This window comes from Idiotropiscis lumnitzeri, chromosome 12 (genome assembly GCF_059441095.1).
Source record: "Idiotropiscis lumnitzeri isolate Australia: NSW breed Sydney's pygmy pipehorse chromosome 12, RoL_Ilum_1.0, whole genome shotgun sequence".
Lineage (NCBI taxonomy): Eukaryota > Metazoa > Chordata > Actinopteri > Syngnathiformes > Syngnathidae > Idiotropiscis > Idiotropiscis lumnitzeri.
This window is the reverse complement of record NC_142402.1, coordinates 3,668,570-3,685,113: the sequence shown is the minus strand read 5'-3', so window position 1 is coordinate 3,685,113 and position 16,544 is coordinate 3,668,570. Positions and strand designations below refer to the sequence as shown.

Here is a 16,544-nt window from a genome sequence, read left to right as displayed (position 1 = left end):
TTCAGGGGATCATCTTTGCTGTTGGGATGGCTTTTTGGGGACAACTCAGTGGAAGGTTTGAGTCGCACTGTGGACCATAGAAAAAAAGACAAAATATAGAAGATACATCTATTTGGCAGTTTGCCGAAGTATAATTTGTATATTCAACCAACAATAAAGACCAACTTCCATTGACTGCCAGGTTTCCCGAGTGGTCTAAGTCGCCAGATTCAAGACGTACTCTTTTCTCTGAGGAATTAGGCCTTCTGGTCTTTGAATGGACCCGTGGGTTCAAATCCCACTCCGAACAAGTTCTTTCATGTGATGTTTTGGGTACTGTGTTGGCTGTGCGACAGTTTCTTCAATATTGATCAGTTCCATGTTTGTGTACCACAATAACAAGTACAAAATATATCAAATTCGAGTGTTTGGCATTGCGCCGTCTTTTAGCTTTCAATCCAACAAACAGTTAAGACATTAAACCAAAAACTGTCAGGACGGTTGAGTTGGCTCAGGCCCCAGTCACAAGGTGTAATTCTTTCCATGGTGAATTGGGGCTTCTGGGCTCAAGATTGGACGACTGTCACGAGAATAATTTATATGCAGTGCAAGTCCTTCAATACTCCGTGGTACATTTTTAAACCACCCACATGTGAAGAGCATAATCAACACCTTGTCTGGATGGCCAAGCGGTCTAAGGCGCCAGACTTAAGGTGTTAATCTTCCAATATTAAATTGGGGCTTCTGGTCTCCAGATGGAGGTGTGGGTTCAATTCCCACTCCTGACAAATACTTTAGTTTGAATTTCAGGGGATCATCTTGGCTGTTGGGATGGCTTTTTCGGGACAACTCAGTGGAAGGTTTGAGTCGCACTGTGGACCATAGAAAAAAAGACAAAATATAGAAGATACATCTATTTGGCAGTTTGCCGAAGTATAATTTGTATATTCAACCAACAATAAAGACCAACTCCCATTGACTGCCAGGTTTCCCGAGTGGTCTAAGTCGCCAGACTCAAGACGTACTCTTTTCTCTGAGGAATTAGGCCTTCTGGTCTTTGAATGGACCCGTGGGTTCAAATCCCACTCCGGACAAGTTCTTTCATGTGATGTTTTGGGTACTGTGTTGGCTGTGCGACAGTTTCTTCAATATTGATCAGTTCCATGTTTGTGTACCATAATAACAAGTACAAAATATATAAAATTCGAGTGCTTGGCATTGCGGCGTCTTCTAGCTTTCAATCCAACAAACAGTTAAGACATTAAACCAAAAACTGTCAGGACGGCTGAGTTGGCTCAGGCCCCAGTCACAAGGTGTAATTCTTTCCATGGTGAATTGGGGCTTCTGGGCTCAAGATTGGTCTATCGTCACAAGGATAATTTATACAAAATGCAAGTCCTTCAGTACTCTGTGGTACATTTTTAAACCACCCACATGTAACGAGGCTCATCAACATCTTGCCAGGATGGCCGAGCGGTCTAAGGCGCCAGACTCAAGGTGTAATCTTCCAATGGTAAATGGAGGCTTCTGGTCTCCAAATGGAGGCGTGGGTTCAAGTCCCACTCCTGACAAATACTATTGTTTGAATTTAAGGGGATCATCTTGGCTGTTGGGATGGCTTTTTGGGGACAACTCAGTGGAAGGTTTGAGTCGCACTGTGGACCATAGAAAAAAAAAGACAAAATATAGAAGATACATCAATTTGGCAGTTTGCCGTAGTATAATTTGTATATTCAACCAACAATGAAGACCATCCCAAATTGACTGGCAGGATGGTCGAGTGGTCTAAGTCGCTGGACTTAGGACGATCCCCTTCCTCTGAGCGGTTAGGCCTTCTGGTCTTTGAATGGACCCGTGGGTTCAAATCCCACTCCGGACAAGTTCTTTCATGTGATGTTTTGGGTACTGTGTTGGCTGTGCGACAGTTTCTTCAATATTGATCAGTTCCATGTTTGTGTACCATAATAACAAGTACAAAATATATAAAATTCGAGTGTTTGGCATTGCGCCGTCTTTTAGCTTTCAATCCAACAAACAGTTAAGACATTAAACCAAAAACTGTCAGGACGGTTGAGTTGGCTCAGGCCCCAGTCACAAGGTGTAATTCTTTCCATGGTGAATTGGGGCTTCTGGGCTCAAGATTGGACGACTGTCACGAGGATAATTTATATAAAGTGCAAGTCCTTCAATACTCCGTGGTACATTTTTAAACCACCCACATGTGAAGAGCGTAATCAACACCTTGTCAGGATGGCCGAGCGGTCTAAGGCGCCAGACTTAAGGTGTTAATCTTCCAATATTAAATTGGGGCTTCTGGTCTCCAGATGGAGGCGTGGGTTCAAGTCCCACTCCTGACAAATACTTTAGTTTGAATTTCAGGGGATCATCTTGGCTGTTGGGATGGCTTTTTGGGGACAACTCAGTGGAAGGTTTGAGTCGCACTGTGGACCATAGAAAAAAAGACAAAATATAGAAGATACATCTATTTGGCAGTTTGCCGAAGTATAATTTGTATATTCAACCAACAATAAAGACCAACTCCCATTGACTGCCAGGTTTCCCGAGTGGTCTAAGTCGCCAGACTCAAGACGTACTCTTTTCTCTGAGGAATTAGGCCTTCTGGTCTTTGAATGGACCCGTGGGTTCAAATCCCACTCCGGACAAGTTCTTTCATGTGATGTTTTGGGTACTGTGTTGGCTGTGCGACAGTTTCTTCAATATTGATCAGTTCCATGTTTGTGTACCATAATAACAAGTACAAAATATATAAAATTCGAGTGCTTGGCATTGCGGCGTCTTCTAGCTTTCAATCCAACAAACAGTTAAGACATTAAACCAAAAACTGTCAGGACGGCTGAGTTGGCTCAGGCCCCAGTCACAAGGTGTAATTCTTTCCATGGTGAATTGGGGCTTCTGGGCTCAAGATTGGTCTATCGTCACAAGGATAATTTATACAAAATGCAAGTCCTTCAGTACTCTGTGGTACATTTTTAAACCACCCACATGTAACGAGGCTCATCAACATCTTGTCAGGATGGCCGAGCGGTCTAAGGCGCCAGACTCAAGGTGTAATCTTCCAATGGTAAATGGAGGCTTCTGGTCTCCAAATGGAGGCGTGGGTTCAAGTCCCACTCCTGACAAATACTATTGTTTGAATTTAAGGGGATCATCTTGGCTGTTGGGATGGCTTTTTGGGGACAACTCAGTGGAAGGTTTGAGTCGCACTGTGGACCATAGAAAAAAAAGACAAAATATAGAAGATACATCAATTTGGCAGTTTGCCGTAGTATAATTTGTATATTCAACCAACAATGAAGACCATCCCAAATTGACTGGCAGGATGGTCGAGTGGTCTAAGTCGCTGGACTTAGGACGATCCCCTTCCTCTGAGCGGTTAGGCCTTCTGGTCTTTGAATGGACCCGTGGGTTCAAATCCCACTCCGGACAAGTTCTTTCATGTGATGTTTTGGGTACTGTGTTGGCTGTGCGACAGTTTCTTCAATATTGATCAGTTCCATGTTTGTGTACCATAATAACAAGTACAAAATATATAAAATTCGAGTGTTTGGCATTGCGCCGTCTTTTAGCTTTCAATCCAACAAACAGTTAAGACATTAAACCAAAAACTGTCAGGACGGTTGAGTTGGCTCAGGCCCCAGTCACAAGGTGTAATTCTTTCCATGGTGAATTGGGGCTTCTGGGCTCAAGATTGGACGACTGTCACGAGAATAATTTATATGCAGTGCAAGTCCTTCAATACTCCGTGGTACATTTTTAAACCACCCACATGTGAAGAGCATAATCAACACCTTGTCTGGATGGCCAAGCGGTCTAAGGCGCCAGACTTAAGGTGTTAATCTTCCAATATTAAATTGGGGCTTCTGGTCTCCAGATGGAGGTGTGGGTTCAAGTCCCACTCCTGACAAATACTTTAGTTTGAATTTCAGGGGATCATCTTGGCTGTTGGGATGGCTTTTTCGGGACAACTCAGTGGAAGGTTTGAGTCGCACTGTGGACCATAGAAAAAAAGACAAAATATAGAAGATACATCTATTTGGCAGTTTGCCGAAGTATAATTTGTATATTCAACCAACAATAAAGACCAACTCCCATTGACTGCCAGGTTTCCCGAGTGGTCTAAGTCGCCAGACTCAAGACGTACTCTTTTCTCTGAGGAATTAGGCCTTCTGGTCTTTGAATGGACCCGTGGGTTCAAATCCCACTCCAGACAAGTTCTTTCATGTGATGTTTTGGGTACTGTGTTGGCTGTGCGACAGTTTCTTCAATATTGATCAGTTCCATGTTTGTGTACCATAATAACAAGTACAAAATATATAAAATTCGAGTGTTTGGCATTGCGCCGTCTTTTAGCTTTCAATCCAACAAACAGTTAAGACATTAAACCAAAAACTGACAGGACGGTTGAGTTGGCTCAGGCCCCAGTCACAAGGTGTAATTCTTTCCATGGTGAATTGGGGCTTCTGGGCTCAAGATTGGACGACTGTCATGAGGATAATTTATATAAAGTGCAAGTCCTTCAATACTCCGTGGTACATTTTTAAACCACCCACATGTGAAGAGCATAATCAACACCTTGTCAGGATGGCCGAGCGCTCTAAGGCGCCAGACTTAAGGTGTTTATCTTCCAATATTAAATTGGGGCTTCTGGTCTCCAGATGGAGGCGTGGGTTCAAGTCCCACTCCCGACAAATACTTTAGTTTCAATTTCAGGGGATCATCTTGGCTGTTGGGATGGCTTTTTGGGGACAACTCAGTGGAAGGTTTGAGTAGCACTGTGGACCATAGAAAAAAAGACAAAATATAGAAGATACATCTATTTGGCAGTTTGCCGAAGTATAATTTGTATATTCAACCAACAATAAAGACCAACTCCCATTGACTGCCAGGTTTACCGAGTGGTCTAAGTCGCCAGACTCAAGACGTACTCTTTTCTCTGAGGAATTAGGCCTTCTGGTCTTTGAATGGACCCGTGGGTTCAAATCCCACTCCGAACAAGTTCTTTCATGTGATGTTTTGGGTACTGTGTTGGCTGTGCGACAGTTTCTTCAATATTGATCAGTTCCATGTTTGTGTACCATAATAAGAAGTACAAAATATATAAAATTCGAGTGCTTGGCATTGCGCCGTCTTCTAGCTTTCAATCCAACAAACAGTTAAGACATTAAACCAAAAACTGTCAGGACGGCTGAGTTGGCTCAGGCCCCAGTCACAAGGTGTAATTCTTTCCATGGTGAATTGGGGCTTCTGGGCTCAAGATTGGTCTATCGTCACAAGGATAATTTATACAAAATGCAAGTCCTTCAGTACTCTGTGGTACATTTTTAAACCACCCACATGTAACGAGGCTCATCAACATCTTGTCAGGATGGCCGAGCGGTCTAAGGCGCCAGACTCAAGGTGTAATCTTCCAATGGTAAATGGAGGCTTCTGGTCTCCAAATGGAGGCGTGGGTTCAAGTCCCACTCCTGACAAATACTATTGTTTGAATTTAAGGGGATCATCTTGGCTGTTGGGATGGCTTTTTGGGGACAACTCAGTGGAAGGTTTGAGTCGCACTGTGGACCATAGAAAAAAAAGACAAAATATAGAAGATACATCAATTTGGCAGTTTGCCGTAGTATAATTTGTATATTCAACCAACAATGAAGACCATCCCAAGTTGAGTGGCAGGATGGTCGAGTGGTCTAAGTCGCTGGACTTAGGACGATCCCCTTCCTCAGAGCGGTTAGGCCTTCTGGTCTTTGAATGGACCCGTGGGTTCAAATCCCACTCCGGACAAGTTCTTTCATGTGATGTTTTGGGTACTGTGTTGGCTGTGCGACAGTTTCTTCAATATTGATCAGTTCCATGTTTGTGTACCATAATAACAAGTACAAAATATATAAAATTCGAGTGTTTGGCATTGCGCCGTCTTTTAGCTTTCAATCCAACAAACAGTTAAGACATTAAACCAAAAACTGTCAGGACGGTTGAGTTGGCTCAGGCCCCAGTCACAAGGTGTAATTCTTTCCATGGTGAATTGGGGCTTCTGGGCTCAAGATTGGACGACTGTCACGAGAATAATTTATATGCAGTGCAAGTCCTTCAATACTCCGTGGTACATTTTTAAACCACCCACATGTGAAGAGCATAATCAACACCTTGTCTGGATGGCCAAGCGGTCTAAGGCGCCAGACTTAAGGTGTTAATCTTCCAATATTAAATTGGGGCTTCTGGTCTCCAGATGGAGGTGTGGGTTCAAGTCCCACTCCTGACAAATACTTTAGTTTGAATTTCAGGGGATCATCTTGGCTGTTGGGATGGCTTTTTCGGGACAACTCAGTGGAAGGTTTGAGTCGCACTGTGGACCATAGAAAAAAAGACAAAATGTAGAAGATACATCTATTTGGCAGTTTGCCGAAGTATAATTTGTATATTCAACCAACAATAAAGACCAACTCCCATTGACTGCCAGGTTTCCCGAGTGGTCTAAGTCGCCAGACTCAAGACGTACTCTTTTCTCTGAGGAATTAGGCCTTCTGGTCTTTGAATGGACCCGTGGGTTCAAATCCCACTCCGGACAAGTTCTTTCATGTGATGTTTTGGGTACTGTGTTGGCTGTGCGACAGTTTCTTCAATATTGATCAGTTCCATGTTTGTGTACCATAATAACAAGTACAAAATATATAAAATTCGAGTGTTTGGCATTGCGCCGTCTTTTAGCTTTCAATCCAACAAACAGTTAAGACATTAAACCAAAAACTGTCAGGACGGTTGAGTTGGCTCAGGCCCCAGTCACAAGGTGTAATTCTTTCCATGGTGAATTGGGGCTTCTGGGCTCAAGATTGGACGACTGTCACGAGGATAATTTATATAAAGTGCAAGTCCTTCAATACTCCGTGGTCCATTTTTAAACCACCCACATGTGAAGAGCATAATCAACACCTTGTCAGGATGGCCGAGCGGTCTAAGGCGCCAGACTTAAGGTGTTAATCTTCCAACATTAAATTGGGGCTTCTGGTCTCCAGATGGAGGCGTGGGTTCAAGTCCCACTCCTGACAAATACTTTAGTTTGAATTTCAGGGGATCATCTTTGCTGTTGGGATGGCTTTTTGGGGACAACTCAGTGGAAGGTTTGAGTCGCACTGTGGACCATAGAAAAAAAGACAAAATATAGAAGATACATCTATTTGGCAGTTTGCCGAAGTATAATTTGTATATTCAACCAACAATAAAGACCAACTTCCATTGACTGCCAGGTTTCCCGAGTGGTCTAAGTCGCCAGATTCAAGACGTACTCTTTTCTCTGAGGAATTAGGCCTTCTGGTCTTTGAATGGACCCGTGGGTTCAAATCCCACTCCGAACAAGTTCTTTCATGTGATGTTTTGGGTACTGTGTTGGCTGTGCGACAGTTTCTTCAATATTGATCAGTTCCATGTTTGTGTACCACAATAACAAGTACAAAATATATCAAATTCGAGTGTTTGGCATTGCGCCGTCTTTTAGCTTTCAATCCAACAAACAGTTAAGACATTAAACCAAAAACTGTCAGGACGGTTGAGTTGGCTCAGGCCCCAGTCACAAGGTGTAATTCTTTCCATGGTGAATTGGGGCTTCTGGGCTCAAGATTGGACGACTGTCACGAGGATAATTTATATAAAGTGCAAGTCCTTCAATACTCCGTGGTACATTTGTAAACCACCCACATGTGAAGAGCATAATCAACACCTTGTCAGGATGGCCGAGCGGTCTAAGGCGCCAGACTTAAGGTGTTAATCTTCCAATATTAAATTGGGGCTTCTGGTCTCCAGATGGAGGCGTGGGTTCAAGTCCCACTCCTGACAAATACTTTAGTTTGAATTTCAGGGGATCATCTTGGCTGTTGGGATGGCTTTTTGGGGACAACTCAGTGGAAGGTTTGAGTCGCACTGTGGACCATAGAAAAAAAGACAAAATATAGAAGATACATCTATTTGGCAGTTTGCCGAAGTATAATTTGTATATTCAACCAACAATAAAGACCAACTCCCATTGACTGCCAGGTTTCCCGAGTGGTCTAAGTCGCCAGACTCAAGACGTACTCTTTTCTCTGAGGAATTAGGCCTTCTGGTCTTTGAATGGACCCGTGGGTTAAAATCCCACTCCGGACAAGTTCTTTCATGTGATGTTTTGGGTACTGTGTTGGCTGTGCGACAGTTTCTTCAATATTGATCAGTTCCATGTTTGTGTACCATAATAACAAGTACAAAATATATAAAATTCGAGTGCTTGGCATTGCGCCGTCTTCTAGCTTTCAATCCAACAAACAGTTAAGACATTAAACCAAAAACTGTCAGGACGGCTGAGTTGGCTCAGGCCCCAGTCACAAGGTGTAATTCTTTCCATGGTGAATTGGGGCTTCTGGGCTCAAGATTGGTCTATCGTCACAAGGATAATTTATACAAAATGCAAGTCCTTCAGTACTCTGTGGTACATTTTTAAACCACCCACATGTAACGAGGCTCATCAACATCTTGTCAGGATGGCCGAGCGGTCTAAGGCGCCAGACTCAAGGTGTAATCTTCCAATGGTAAATGGAGGCTTCTGGTCTCCAAATGGAGGCGTGGGTTCAAGTCCCACTCCTGACAAATACTATTGTTTGAATTTAAGGGGATCATCTTGGCTGTTGGGATGGCTTTTTGAGGACAACTCAGTGGAAGGTTTGAGTCGCACTGTGGACCATAGAAAAAAAAGACAAAATATAGAAGATACATCAATTTGGCAGTTTGCCGTAGTATAATTTGTATATTCAACCAACAATGAAGACCATCCCAAATTGAGTGGCAGGATGGTCGAGTGGTCTAAGTCGCTGGACTTAGGACGATCCCCTTCCTCTGAGCGGTTAGGCCTTCTGGTCTTTGAATCGACCCGTGGGTTCTAATCCCACTCCGGACAAGTTCTTTCATGTGATGTTTTGGGTACTGTGTTGGCTGTGCGACAGTTTCTTCAATATTGATCAGTTCCATGTTTGTGTACCATAATAACAAGTACAAAATATATAAAATTCGAGTGTTTGGCATTGCGCCGTCTTTTAGCTTTCAATCCAACAAACAGTTAAGACATTAAACCAAAAACTGTCAGGACGGTTGAGTTGGCTCAGGCCCCAGTCACAAGGTGTAATTCTTTCCATGGTGAATTGGGGCTTCTGGGCTCAAGATTGGACGACTGTCACAAGGATAATTTATATGCAGTGCAAGTCCTTCAATACTCCGTGGTACATTTTTAAACCACCCACATGTGAAGAGCATAATCAACACCTTGTCAGGATGGCCGAGCGGTCTAAGGCGCCAGACTTAAGGTGTTAATCTTCCAATATTGAATTGGGGCTTCTGGTCTCCAGATGGAGGTGTGGGTTCAAGTCCCACTCCTGACAAATACTTTAGTTTGAATTTCAGGGGATCATCTTGGCTGTTGGGATGGCTTTTTCGGGACAACTCAGTGGAAGGTTTGAGTCGCACTGTGGACCATAGAAAAAAAGACAAAATATAGAAGATACATCTATTTGGCAGTTTGCCGAAGTATAATTTGTATATTCAACCAACAATAAAGACCAACTCCCATTGACTGCCAGGTTTCCCGAGTGGTCTAAGTCGCCAGACTCAAGACGTACTCTTTTCTCTGAGGAATTAGGCCTTCTGGTCTTTGAATGGACCCGTGGGTTCAAATCCCACTCCGGACAAGTTCTTTCATGTGATGTTTTGGGTACTGTGTTGGCTGTGCGACAGTTTCTTCAATATTGATCAGTTCCATGTTTGTGTACCACAATAACAAGTACAAAATATATCAAATTCGAGTGTTTGGCATTGCGCCGTCTTTTAGCTTTCAATCCAACAAACAGTTAAGACATTAAACCAAAAACTGTCAGGACGGTTGAGTTGGCTCAGGCCCCAGTCACAAGGTGTAATTCTTTCCATGGTGAATTGGGGCTTCTGGGCTCAAGATTGGACGACTGTCACGAGGATAATTTATATAAAGTGCAAGTCCTTCAATACTCCGTGGTACATTTTTAACCACCCACATGTGAAGAGCATAATCAACACCTTGTCAGGATGGCCGAGGGGTCTAAGGCGCCAGACTTAAGGTGTTAATCTTCCAATATTAAATTGGGGCTTCTGGTCTCCAGATGGAGGCGTGGGTTCAAGTCCCACTCCCGACAAATACTTTAGTTTGAATTTCAGGGGATCATCTTGGCTGTTGGGATGGCTTTTTGGGGACAACTCAGTGGAAGGTTTGAGTCGCACTGTGGACCATAGAAAAAAAGACAAAATATAGAAGATACATCTATTTGGCAGTTTGCCGAAGTATAATTTGTATATTCAACCAACAATAAAGACCAACTCCCATTGACTGCCAGGTTTCCCGAGTGGTCTAAGTCGCCAGACTCAAGACGTACTCTTTTCTCTGAGGAATTAGGCCTTCTGGTCTTTGAATGGACCCGTGGGTTCAAATCCCACTCCGAACAAGTTCTTTCATGTGATGTTTTGGGTACTGTGTTGGCTGTGCGACAGTTTCTTCAATATTGATCAGTTCCATGTTTGTGTACCATAATAACAAGTACAAAATATATAAAATTCGAGTGCTTGGCATTGCGCCGTCTTCTAGCTTTCAATCCAACAAACAGTTAAGACATTAAACCAAAAACTGTCAGGACGGCTGAGTTGGCTCAGGCCCCAGTCACAAGGTGTAATTCTTTCCATGGTGAATTGGGGCTTCTGGGCTCAAGATTGGTCTATCGTCACAAGGATAATTTATACAAAATGCGTTCTTCAGTACTCTGTGGTACATTTTTAAACCACCCACATGTAACGAGGCTCATCAACATCTTGTCAGGATGGCTGAGCGGTCTAAGGCGCCAGACTCAAGGTGTAATCTTCCAATGGTAAATGGAGGCTTCTGGTCTCCAAATGGAGGCGTGGGTTCAAGTCCCACTCCTGACAAATACTTTAGTTTGAATTTCAGGGGATCATCTTGGCTGTTGGGATGGCTTTTTGGGGACAACTCAGTGGAAGGTTTGAGTCGCACTGTGGACCATAGAAAAAAAAGACAAAATATAGAAGATACATCAATTTGGCAGTTTGCCGTAGTATAATTTGTATATTCAACCAACAATGAAGACCATCCCAAATTGAGTGGCAGGATGGTCGAGTGGTCTAAGTTGCTGGACTTAGGATGATCCCCTTCCTCTGAGCGGTTAGGCCTTCTAGTCTTTGAATGGACCCGTGGGTTCAAATCCCACTCCGGACAAGTTCTTTCATGTGATGTTTTGGGTACTGTGTTGGCTGTCCGACAGTTTCTTCAATATTGATCAGTTCCATGTTTGTGTACCATAATAACAAGTACAAAATATATAAAATTCGAGTGTTTGGCATTGCGCCGTCTTTTAGCTTTCAATCCAACAAACAGTTAAGACATTAAACCAAAAACTGTCAGGACGGTTGAGTTGGCTCAGGCCCCAGTCACAAGGTGTAATTCTTTCCATGGTGAATTGGGGCTTCTGGGCTCAAGATTGGACGACTGTCACGAGAATAATTTATATGCAGTGCAAGTCCTTCAATACTCCGTGGTACATTTTTAAACCACCCACATGTGAAGAGCATAATCAACACCTTGTCTGGATGGCCAAGCGGTCTAAGGCGCCAGGCTTAAGGTGTTAATCTTCCAATATTAAATTGGGACTTCTGGTCTCCGGATGGAGGCGTGGGTTCAAATCCCACTCCTGACAAATACTTTAGTTTGAATTTCAGGGGATCATCTTGGCTGTTGGGATGGCTTTTTGGGGACAACTCAGTGGAAGGTTTGAGTCGCACTGTGGACCATAGAAAAAAAGACAAAATATAGAAGATACATCTATTTGGCAGTTTGCCGAAGTATAATTTGTATATTCAACCAACAATAAAGACCAACTCCCATTGACTGCCAGGTTTCCCGAGTGGTCTAAGTCGCCAGACTCAAGGCGTACTCTTTTCTCTGAGGAATTTGGCCTTCTGGTCTTTGAATGGACCCGTGGGTTCAAATCCCACTCCGAACAAGTTCTTTCATGTAATGTTTTGGGTACTGTGTTGGCTGTGCGACAGTTTCTTCAATATTGATCAGTTCCATGTTTGTGTACCATAATAACAAGTACAAAATATATCAAATTCAAGTGCTTGGCATTGCGCCGTCTTTTAGCTTTCAATCCAACAAACAGTTAAGACATTAAACCAAAAACTGTCAGGACGGTTGAGTTGGCTCAGGCCCCAGTCACAAGGTGTAATTCTTTCCATGGTGAATTTGGGCTTCTGGGCTCAAGATTGGACGACTGTCACGAGGATAATTTATATAAAGTGCAAATCCTTCAATACTCCGTGGTACATTTTTAAACCACCCACATGTGAAGAGGACAATCAACACCTTGTCAGGATGGCCGAGCGGTCTGAGCCGCCAGACTCAAGGCGTTCATCTTCCAATAGTAAATTGGGGCTTCTGGTCTCCGGGTGGAGGCGTGGGTTCAAATCCCACTCCTGACAAATTCTTTTGTTTGAATTTAAGGGGTTCATCTTGGCTGTTTGGAAGGTTTTTTGGGGACAACTCAGTGGAAGGTTTGAGTCGCACTGTGGACCATAGAAAAAAATGAAAAAATATAGAAGATGCATCTATTTGGCAGTTTGTCGTAGGATAATTTGTATATTCAACCCACAATGAAGACCATCCCAGATTGAATGTAAGCATGGTCGTGTGGTCTAAGGTGGCAGACTTAGTACGCATCCCTTATTCTGAGGAATTAGGCCTTCTGGTCTCCGAATGGAACCATGGGTTCAAATCCCACTCCGGACAAGTTCGTTCATTTGATGTTTTGGGAACTGAGTTGGCTGTGTGACAGTTTCTTCAAGATTGATCAGTTCCACGTTTGTGTACCACAGTAACAAGGACAAAATATATTTGAAAGAAAGTGCTTGGCATTGCACCCCCTTTTAGGTTTCAATCCAACAAACAGTGAAGACATTTAACCAAAAACCGTCAGGACGGTTGAGTTGGCTCAGGCCCCAGTCACAAGGTGTAATTCTTTCCATGGTGAATTGGGGCTTCTGGGCTCAAGATTGGACGACTGTCACGAGGATAATTTATATAAAGTGCAAGTCCTTCAATACTCCGTGGTACATTTTTAAACCACCCACATGTGAAGAGCATAATCAACACCTTGTCAGGATGGCCGAGCGGTCTAAGGCGCCAGACTTAAGGTGTTAATCTTCCAATATTAAATTGTGGCTTCTGGTCTCCAGATGGAGGCGTGGGTTCAAGTCCCACTCCTGACAAATACTTCAGTTTGAATTTCAGGGGATCTTCTTGGCTGTTGGGATGGCTTTTTGGGGACAACTCAGTGGAAGGTTTGAGTCGCACTGTGGACCATAGAAAAAAAGACAAAATATAGAAGATACATCTATTTGGCAGTTTGCCGAAGTATAATTTGTATATTCAACCAACAATAAAGACCAACTCCCATTGACTGCCAGGTTTCCCGAGTGGTCTAAGTCGCCAGACTCAAGACGTACTCTCTTCTCTGAGGAATTAGGCCTTCTGGTCTTTGAATGGACCCGTGGGTTCAAATCCCACTCCGAACAAGTTCTTTCATGTGATGTTTTGGGTACTGTGTTGGCTGTGCGACAGTTTCTTCAATATTGATCAGTTCCATGTTTGTGTACCATCATAACAAGTACAAAATATATCAAATTCAAGTGCTTGGCATTGCGCCGTCGTTTAGCTTTCAATCCAACAAACAGTTAAGACATTAAACCAAAAACTGTCAGGACGGCTGAGTTTGCTCAGGCCCCAGTCACAAGGTGTAATTCTTTCCATGGTGAATTTGGGCTTCTGGGCTCAAGATTGGACGACTGTCACGAGGATAATTTATATAAAGTGCAAATCCTTCAATACTCCGTGGTACATTTTTAAACCACCCACATGTGAAGAGGACAATCAACACCTTGTCAGGATGGCCGAGCGGTCTAAGGCGCCAGACTCAAGGCATTAATCTTCCAATATTAAATTGGGGCTTCTGGTCTCCGGATGGAGGCGTGGGTTCAAATCCCACTCCTGACAAATTCTTTTGTTTGAATTTAAGGGGATCATCTTGGCTGTTTGGAAGGTTTTTTGGGGACAACTCAGTGGAAGGTTTGAGTCGCACTGTGGACCATAGAAAAAAATGAAAAAATATAGAAGATGCATCTATTTGGCAGTTTGTCGTAGGATCATTTGTATATTCAACCCACAATGAAGACCATCCCAAATTTAATGTAACCCTGGTCGTGTGGTCTAAGGTGGCAGACTTAGTACGCATCCCTTTTTCTGAGGAATTAAGCCTTCAGGTCTCCAAATGGAACCATGGGTTCAAATCCCACTCCGGACAAGTTCGCTCATTTGATGTTTTGGGAACTGAGTTGGCTGTGTGACAGTTTCTTCAAGATTGATCAGTTCCACGTTTGTGTACCACAGTAACAAGGATAAAATATATTTGAAAAAAAGTGCTTGGCATTGTACCCCCTTTTAGGTTTCAATCCAACAAACAGTAAAGATATTTAACCAAAAACCGTCAGGACGTCTGAGTTGGCTCAGGCCCCAGTCACAAGGTGTAATTGTTTCCATGATGAATATGGGCTTCTGGGCTCAAGATTGGTCTATCGTCACAAGGATAATTTATACAAAATGCAAGTCCTTCAGTACTCTGTGGTACATTTTTAAACCACCCACATGTAACGAGGCTCATCGACATCTTGTCAGGATGGCCGAGTGGTCTAAGGCGCCAGACTCAAGGTGTAATCTTCCAATGGTAAATGGAGGCTTCTTGTCTCCAAATGGAGGCGTGGGTTCAAGTCCCACTCCTGACAAATACTATTGTTTGAATTTAAGGGGATCATCTTGGCTGTTGGGATGGCTTTTTGGGGACAACTCAGTGGAAGGTTTGAGTCGCACTGTGGACCATAGAAAAAAAAGACAAAATATAGAAGATACATCAATTTGGCAGTTTGCCGTAGTATAATTTGTATATTCAACCAACAATGAAGACCATCCCAAATTGAGTGGCAGGATGGTCGAGTGGTCTAAGTCGCTGGACTTAGGACGATCCCCTTCCTCTGAGCGGTTAGGCCTTCTGGTCTTTGAATGGACCCGTGGGTTCAAATCCCACTCCGGACAAGTTCTTTCATGTGATGTTTTAGGTACTGTGTTGGCTGTGCGACAGTTTCTTCAATATTGATCAGTTCCATGTTTGTGTACCATAATAACAAGTACAAAATATATAAAATTCGAGTGTTTGGCATTGCGCCGTCTTTTAGCTTTCAATCCAACAAACAGTTAAGACATTAAACCAAAAACTGTCAGGACGGTTGAGTTGGCTCAGGCCCCAGTCACAAGGTGTAATTCTTTCCATGGTGAATTGGGGCTTCTGGGCTCAAGATTGGACGACTGTCACGAGGATAATTTATATAAAGTGCAAGTCCTTCAATACTCCGTGGTCCATTTTTAAACCACCCACATGTGAAGAGCATAATCAACACCTTCTCAGGATGGCCGAGCGGTCTAAGGCGCCAGACTTAAGGTGTTAATCTTCCTATATTAAATTGGGGCTTCTGGTCTCCAGATGGAGGCGTGGGTTCAAGTCCCACTCCTGACAAATACTTTAGTTTGAATTTCAGGGGATCATCTTGGCTGTTGGGATGGCTTTTTGGGGACAACTCAGTGGAAGGTTTGAGTCGCACTGTGGACCATAGAAAAAAAGACAAAATATAGAAGATACATCTATTTGGCAGTTTGCCGAAGTATAATTTGTATATTCAACCAACAATAAAGACCAACTCCCATTGACTGCCAGGTTTCCCGAGTGGTCTAAGTCGCCAGACTCAAGTTGTACTCTTTTCTCTGAGGAATTAGGCCTTCTGGTCTTTGAATGGACCCGTGGGTTCAAATCCCACTCCGGACAAGTTCTTTCATGTGATGTTTTGGGTACTGTGTTGGCTGTGCGACAGTTTCTTCAATATTGATCAGTTCCATGTTTGTGTACCATAATAACAAGTACAAAATATATAAAATTCGAGTGTTTGGCATTGCGCCGTCTTTTAGCTTTCAATCCAACAAACAGTTAAGACATTAAACCAAAAACTGTCAGGACGGTTGTGTTGGCTCAGGCCCCAGTCACAAGGTGTAATTCTTTCCATGGTGAATTGGGGCTTCTGGGCTCAAGATTGGACGACTGTCACGAGGATAATTTATATAAAGTGCAAGTCCTTCAGTACTCTGTGGTACATTTTTAAACCACCCACATGTAACGAGGGTCATCAACATCTTGTCAGGATGGCCGAGCGGTCTAAGGCGCCAGACTCAAGGTGTAATCTTCCAATGGTAAATGGAGGCTTCTGGTCTCCAAATGGAGGCGTGGGTTCAAGTCCCACTCCTGACAAATACTATTGTTTGAATTTAAGGGGATCATCTTGGCTGTTGGGATGGCTTTTTGGGGACAACTCAGTGGAAGGTTTGAGTCGCACTGTGGATCATA

The 16,544-nt window shown here is 43.3% G+C and overlaps 12 non-coding genes across 12 annotated transcripts; all 12 read left to right on the top strand.

Annotated features, from left to right (window-relative positions):
- The first annotated feature begins 2,223 nt into the window (after nucleotides 1–2,223).
- trnal-uaa (transfer RNA leucine (anticodon UAA)) lies at nucleotides 2,224–2,336 on the top strand. Its single transcript has 2 exons — nucleotides 2,224–2,261; nucleotides 2,291–2,336. It is a non-coding gene; the product is annotated as a tRNA-Leu (tRNA).
- Nucleotides 2,337–3,007: 671 nt separating this feature from the next.
- On the top strand, nucleotides 3,008–3,119 carry trnal-caa (transfer RNA leucine (anticodon CAA)). Its single transcript has 2 exons — nucleotides 3,008–3,045; nucleotides 3,074–3,119. It is a non-coding gene; the product is annotated as a tRNA-Leu (tRNA).
- Nucleotides 3,120–5,359: 2,240 nt separating this feature from the next.
- trnal-caa (transfer RNA leucine (anticodon CAA)) lies at nucleotides 5,360–5,471 on the top strand. Its single transcript has 2 exons — nucleotides 5,360–5,397; nucleotides 5,426–5,471. It is a non-coding gene; the product is annotated as a tRNA-Leu (tRNA).
- A 1,456-nt stretch (nucleotides 5,472–6,927) lies between these two features.
- On the top strand, nucleotides 6,928–7,040 carry trnal-uaa (transfer RNA leucine (anticodon UAA)). Its single transcript has 2 exons — nucleotides 6,928–6,965; nucleotides 6,995–7,040. It is a non-coding gene; the product is annotated as a tRNA-Leu (tRNA).
- Nucleotides 7,041–7,711: 671 nt separating this feature from the next.
- Nucleotides 7,712–7,824, top strand: trnal-uaa (transfer RNA leucine (anticodon UAA)). The gene is made up of 2 exons: nucleotides 7,712–7,749; nucleotides 7,779–7,824. It is a non-coding gene; the product is annotated as a tRNA-Leu (tRNA).
- Nucleotides 7,825–8,495: 671 nt separating this feature from the next.
- trnal-caa (transfer RNA leucine (anticodon CAA)) lies at nucleotides 8,496–8,607 on the top strand. The gene is made up of 2 exons: nucleotides 8,496–8,533; nucleotides 8,562–8,607. It is a non-coding gene; the product is annotated as a tRNA-Leu (tRNA).
- Nucleotides 8,608–9,279: 672 nt separating this feature from the next.
- On the top strand, nucleotides 9,280–9,392 carry trnal-uaa (transfer RNA leucine (anticodon UAA)). The gene is made up of 2 exons: nucleotides 9,280–9,317; nucleotides 9,347–9,392. It is a non-coding gene; the product is annotated as a tRNA-Leu (tRNA).
- A 670-nt stretch (nucleotides 9,393–10,062) lies between these two features.
- Nucleotides 10,063–10,175, top strand: trnal-uaa (transfer RNA leucine (anticodon UAA)). The gene is made up of 2 exons: nucleotides 10,063–10,100; nucleotides 10,130–10,175. It is a non-coding gene; the product is annotated as a tRNA-Leu (tRNA).
- A 3,023-nt stretch (nucleotides 10,176–13,198) lies between these two features.
- trnal-uaa (transfer RNA leucine (anticodon UAA)) lies at nucleotides 13,199–13,311 on the top strand. Its single transcript has 2 exons — nucleotides 13,199–13,236; nucleotides 13,266–13,311. It is a non-coding gene; the product is annotated as a tRNA-Leu (tRNA).
- Nucleotides 13,312–13,982: 671 nt separating this feature from the next.
- trnal-caa (transfer RNA leucine (anticodon CAA)) lies at nucleotides 13,983–14,095 on the top strand. Its single transcript has 2 exons — nucleotides 13,983–14,020; nucleotides 14,050–14,095. It is a non-coding gene; the product is annotated as a tRNA-Leu (tRNA).
- A 673-nt stretch (nucleotides 14,096–14,768) lies between these two features.
- trnal-caa (transfer RNA leucine (anticodon CAA)) lies at nucleotides 14,769–14,880 on the top strand. Its single transcript has 2 exons — nucleotides 14,769–14,806; nucleotides 14,835–14,880. It is a non-coding gene; the product is annotated as a tRNA-Leu (tRNA).
- A 1,456-nt stretch (nucleotides 14,881–16,336) lies between these two features.
- Nucleotides 16,337–16,448, top strand: trnal-caa (transfer RNA leucine (anticodon CAA)). The gene is made up of 2 exons: nucleotides 16,337–16,374; nucleotides 16,403–16,448. It is a non-coding gene; the product is annotated as a tRNA-Leu (tRNA).
- Nucleotides 16,449–16,544: the final 96 nt, after the last annotated feature.